The sequence below is a fragment of the Myotis davidii genome, unplaced genomic scaffold (genome assembly GCF_000327345.1).
Source record: "Myotis davidii unplaced genomic scaffold, ASM32734v1 scaffold2152, whole genome shotgun sequence".
In the NCBI taxonomy this organism is placed as follows: Eukaryota; Metazoa; Chordata; class Mammalia; order Chiroptera; family Vespertilionidae; genus Myotis; species Myotis davidii.
In genome coordinates, this window is record NW_006283542.1 from 60403 (window position 1) to 65438 (window position 5036).

At 60.1% G+C, this 5036-nt stretch overlaps 1 long non-coding RNA gene across 1 annotated transcript in view; it reads right to left on the reverse strand.

The window, feature by feature from the left end:
- Positions 1–2238: 2238 nt before the first annotated feature.
- The window catches only part of LOC107183210, a 12525-nt gene continuing 9727 nt past the window's right edge, over positions 2239–5036 (reverse strand). The window contains exons 2-3 of the long non-coding RNA XR_001513999.1: positions 3250–3257; positions 2239–2249 (exon numbers count right to left, since the gene is read on the reverse strand). This is a non-coding gene — a long non-coding RNA (uncharacterized LOC107183210). The remainder of the gene's footprint in view (positions 2250–3249; positions 3258–5036) is intronic.

The window sequence follows — 5036 nt, forward strand, 5'->3', positions numbered from 1 at the left end:
GGCCGGGTGTCCCCAGACCTCAGTCCCAGGGCCAGGCAGGCAGGGGTGGGGGCTGGCCTTCCAGCTGGGTCCTGTGGGTTTGGGGGAAGTGTGGTGTTTGGGGGTACAGTTAGGTGGGGGAGTGGGGATCCAGGAAGTTGGGCTGGAGACTCAGAGGTGGGGGCTCTGTCTGGATTCCCGCTTCCCAGGGGGACTGGAGGGTGAGAGAAGGGCAGACTGAGGAGGGAGGAAGGGCTAACGCAGGTCAAGGGTGAATGTCAGCCCTCCTGTGGGGAAGGGGGCTGGGGCTGGCCTGTGGGGCAGGGTGGGGAGAGTTGGGGGGGTGCAGGGGGTGCACCGGGCAGTCTCTGGATGCAGGACGTGTAGCTGGAGCCTGTGTCCTGGGGGTGGGGGGCTGCCACCCAGGTGGCCTGACAGTTGCCCCTGAGGAGAGAGGGGCGAGCAGGGAGGCAGGGTTAATGCGGGGCGTCTGGAGGGCTCCCCCCACCCCCCAGCCCTGCCTCCAAACAAGGGTCACAGAGTCCGGACACACAGTCAGGGACAGCCTAGAGCCCCCAACAGTCTCAGTCTGCAGCTGCTCCCCAGGCCTCCCGCCCACACACACCCGGTCTGGCTCAGCCACATGAACACGTCACTGAGGCCAAGGCGAGCGCACCTGGCCCGGCACCTGCAGCCGCCCAGGGTCATGCCAGGAGGGTGGTCCCGCCAGCAGGGCTCTGTGCACGCAGGTCAGGGGTCAGCCAGCCCTCGCAGCCCCGGGGCCCGGGCCCAGCGGGGCCCAGCATCAGTTCCCTCCCTGGTGCCTGTCTGACAGGCCAGCTGACGGACTTCCCACCCGCCTGTCTGTCCATCTCTGTCACTTGTTCTTTGTGTCTCGCTAGTGTCTCAGCCACTTCCGGGGGCTCCCTGGCTGGGGGTGGCATTCCCTGGGTCTGTCTCTTTGTCCTGCTGGTCTCAGCACAATCTCACGTCATCCCTCCTGCCTCTGAAATGCCCCCACTGTCACCCCCAGGCCTCTCCGCCCCTGTCCCTTCCTGGCTCTCCCACCAGAGCCTTGGGCCTCAGTTACCTCTGGGAAGTCACATCCCCTTGGGTCCCTGATGCCTCCTTAACTCCACCCTCCTCCCTCTCCTCCCCTCACTCCCTTCCCTCCCCCTTCGCCTCCTCCCACCCTCTCTCTCCTTTTCCTCTCCAAGTAACTTCCCACTTTTCACTTCTCTGGCCCCCGGACTTCCTGATGCTGACACCTGTGGGGCTGGGAGCTTAGTGGGGCCAGGAGGAGGCTTATGACCCCGGCCCAGTGCCTGCCCACCTCTGGGCCTCGGATTCCCCGTCTGGGAACTGAGGGTTGGGGGGCAGGTGGGAGGGGGGGTGCGGGTTGAGCTGGCACAGAACCAGGAGGCAGAAAGCCAGCCACCTGCCCACCCACTGACAGAGTTGGGGCTCCCTGAGAAAAAGATACACAAAATCGCCTCTTCTCTCTTCCGTTTTCCAAGTTGCGGGAGGAATGCGTGCAGGTTACAATCCTCTATACAGCGCGTCCCGGCCCCACCCTCTCCCACCTACACAGTCGGACACCCAGAGTTCCGTGTGATGGATACCAGCTAAGCCCCTTTCTCTGCTGTTGGCATTTTTCTACTTCTCCGGCATTTTAGATATTGTCCCAGCTGTCATTTTTTTTTTGCCTTTAATTTTTTTTTCTCCGTATTAGACAGAGAGGGCAGGGCAGGCCCAGCCACGCGGACCAGGGTCCACCCTGCTTGTCTGGCCTGTGGTCTTGGCCTCCTCCCTTCCCGTAGCACATTCTGACGGAGCACAGTCTGCTCCAGGCACTGCCCTCATGGAGCGTAGGTCCTCCTGGGACCCAGAGAGATCAAACAACGAACAAATCTAAAAGCAAGCCAGCAAGTCCATAAATATAGGCCATTTCAGAGAGTGATGGGTAAGTGAGGAAAATTAGGGACGAGTGAGCTGTTCAGATGGAAGGGAGCGGAGAAGTCAGAACCACAGGGCCAAAGGCGGGAACCAGCGGAAATTTCCAGGGGCCTTCACTCAGCGTTCGGGCTCCGGGCATCAGGGATGGGAAGGCCCCTGGACTTCCACGGTCAGCAACGAGAAAGGGTCCGGGGGCTTTTCGTTATAGGGAGGCCAGGCCCCACCCCTCTCACCCTCTTCCTTGCCAGAGCCACAAACCCCCTCTCAGCGTGCCACCCCACCCCCACTACCCCTCCCCTGGCTCACACACACTCCTGGGCCTCGGGGTCCCCACCTGTGGGTCCCAGGACTGTGGAAGCCACGCATCCCCTCATTGTTGGGCCCTAATTTTGACAAAGTGCCTCCCAGGCGCGAAAGGTGGATCCTATCTCCAACTCAAGGTCACCCAGCTTGTTAGATAGATACCCCCTTCTGTCTAGGGGAGGGGAACTCGCCCACCTGCCACCTTCGCCCTTGGATTTATCAAACAGGCATGGGGGCTGCTGGTTAGGACCGCCTGCGACCCATGTGGTCCCTCCGGTCACCACTGGACCCCCAGACAGGCTGGCACCTGCCCCCTAATTACCCCACCGAGCAGGTGTTGGCAGGCACTTAACCAGTGGGCTCTGTGGCGAACAGTTCCTTGAATGACCTCATTTCCTCCCCCACCGCCACCCTATGAGAGAGGCATGATGATCATCCCTGTTCACAGATGGGGAAACTGAGTCCCAGGCAGGCGGAGGAGCTCTTGCAACGCAGACGCAGAGCTGGGATTTGAACCTGGGCGGCCCAGCTCCGCAGTCCGTTCTTTCAGGCGCCTGCTAAATGCTCTTGTCAGACGCCAGACAGGGCATCTGAATGGTCGCCGACTCGGGAGGATGCTGGGCACCGACCAACTACAACCCAGACGGGCCCTGACCTTCCCGCTCCCCACCCCCGGGAGACTGGCCCTGGACCAGAGAGAGCAGTAGATGTGGCTTTGGGATAGCGAGCATTTACTGGGCCCTTTCTGCACGCTAAGCACTGAGCCAGACATTTTGCTACTATCTTCCTGGGGACTCCCTCACAAAAGCCATCAGAGGGGAGAACTGTTCTCGTTCTTTCTCTCTCTCTCTCAATATATTTTTATTGATTTCAGAGAGGAAGGGAGAGGGAGAGAGAGATAGAAACATCAATGATGACAGAAAATCATCCATCGGCTGCCTCTTGCACGCCCCCCACTGGGGATCAAACTGTATCGTCTTTGTTCCTGGGTGGACGCTCAACCACTAAGACACACCCACCTGGGCTATTTTTCTCTCTTTTACAGACGAGGGAACTGAGACTCAAACTGGTGTGTGTGTGTGTGTGTGTGTGTGTGTGTGTGTGTGTGTGAGTGAGGGGGGTCACCAGACAGGAAATGGTGTTGCAGACATTTCATCTCCCAGCACAGGCTCCTCTGGGCTTTCTTCTCCAGTCTCTGGACACCATCTCTTCCTTCTAGGAACAGGCCCCTGCTCTGAGCTAAGCCCAGCTCTGGGGAACGCGGCCAAGATTCGAGCCCTCGGGGATTTCCTGGTCAGGTTGGGGACCTGTCGCCGCGGAGTCAAAGTTACCCAGTATAGAGAGTGAAGACTCTGCTCTGGACAGTCAGTCAGGGAGGTCCTCCTGGAGGAGGGGGCATTTGAGTTTGGGCCCTGAAGGATGAGTAGGAGTTCAAGAGCTGGAGAAGCATGTTGCAGGCATCCACTTATATGCTTCACTCATTCAGCAAGGCCTTGCTGGGCCAGACCCTGTGCTGGGAGATGCTGGGGACACAGACCTGAGTCAGACCGGGCTCTGCCCTCATGAAACTTGGGATTTCCCTCTGCCAACCCCCAACCTGGGCACGCTGGGGACACAGAGATGGGCTGCCCTGGCTCCTGCCCAGGAAGAGCAGGTTGGGGAGGCAGTTGACCCTGATCCAGGTGCCCAGGATCCAAGGTTCACCATCTCTCCCAGGAGAAGCCCCGCGATATTCGGTCCCTCAAGAAGGAGAAGTGTTTGATGGGAAACTATGAGGCAGAGGGATGGACCAGGCTGGGCCCCACAGGCACGGAGGGAGGGCAGGCCGGGGAGGGACACCAGAGCCCACCACCGGGCTGAGGGGCTGGGACTTCGCCCCAATGGCAGCAGGGAACCACGGGAGGGGCCAGGCAGCTCTGTGCGTTGGAAAGACCCCCCTCCAGCCAGGCGGTTGTCTGTTTGTACTTCTGTCCGTACTTCTGCCTGCCAGGACAGTTGCCCAGGGTCCTGGCTGCTGGTGCGGGGTCCTCTCCTCGCCCCAGAGCCCTGGTGTGTGGGTCCAGCTCACGCAGTGGCTCCTGGCTGGCGCGGGGCTGAGCCCAGAAGCCCTGGTGCCCTCAGAGCTTGTGTGGCACCTTGGACAGCTCCCTCCTTAACCCGGCCGGGTCCCCCTCCTTTAAACTGGAACAGTCGCTGCTAAGGGAGGGGGTTGCCCCCCAGGGGGCATTTAGCAGTGACTGGAGGCATTTCTAGTTGTCCCCACCCTGCGGTGGGAGGAGCTACTGGGGTCTAGGGGGTCAAGGTCAGGGTGTTGCTCACCCCCTTCCCTGGGCAGGAAGGCCCCACAACGAGGAATCTTCCAGCCGTGCCAAAGGTGCCGCAGTGAAGACACCCTGCCCAGGACATGTGTGACCAGGAGTATGACAAATCCTGTGTGTGTGGGTGTGTGTGTGTGTGTGTGTGGCCATGTGTGATCTGATTGTAGGTGACAGCGTGACTATGTGCGCCTGATCCTTGGCCCAGAGCGGCCCCTTTGTAGTTCAGAGGCTGTGACGATGTGGCTGTGACATTGCACAGGCTGTAGCTTCATGCACGACATTCCAGAGGCGGGGAGAGGGGTGTGTGAGCATGGCCCTGGGGCTGGAGGTGTCACACCGGACTAGGCCAGCGTGTGCGAGTGTGTGTGTGTGTGTGTGTGTGTGTGTGTGTGTGAAGATGGCCCTCTGGGTAGGGCTGTGACTGTGTAGACTTTGCACCAGCGTGTGGGAGGCTGTTGGTGTCAGTGTAACTGTGTTGTT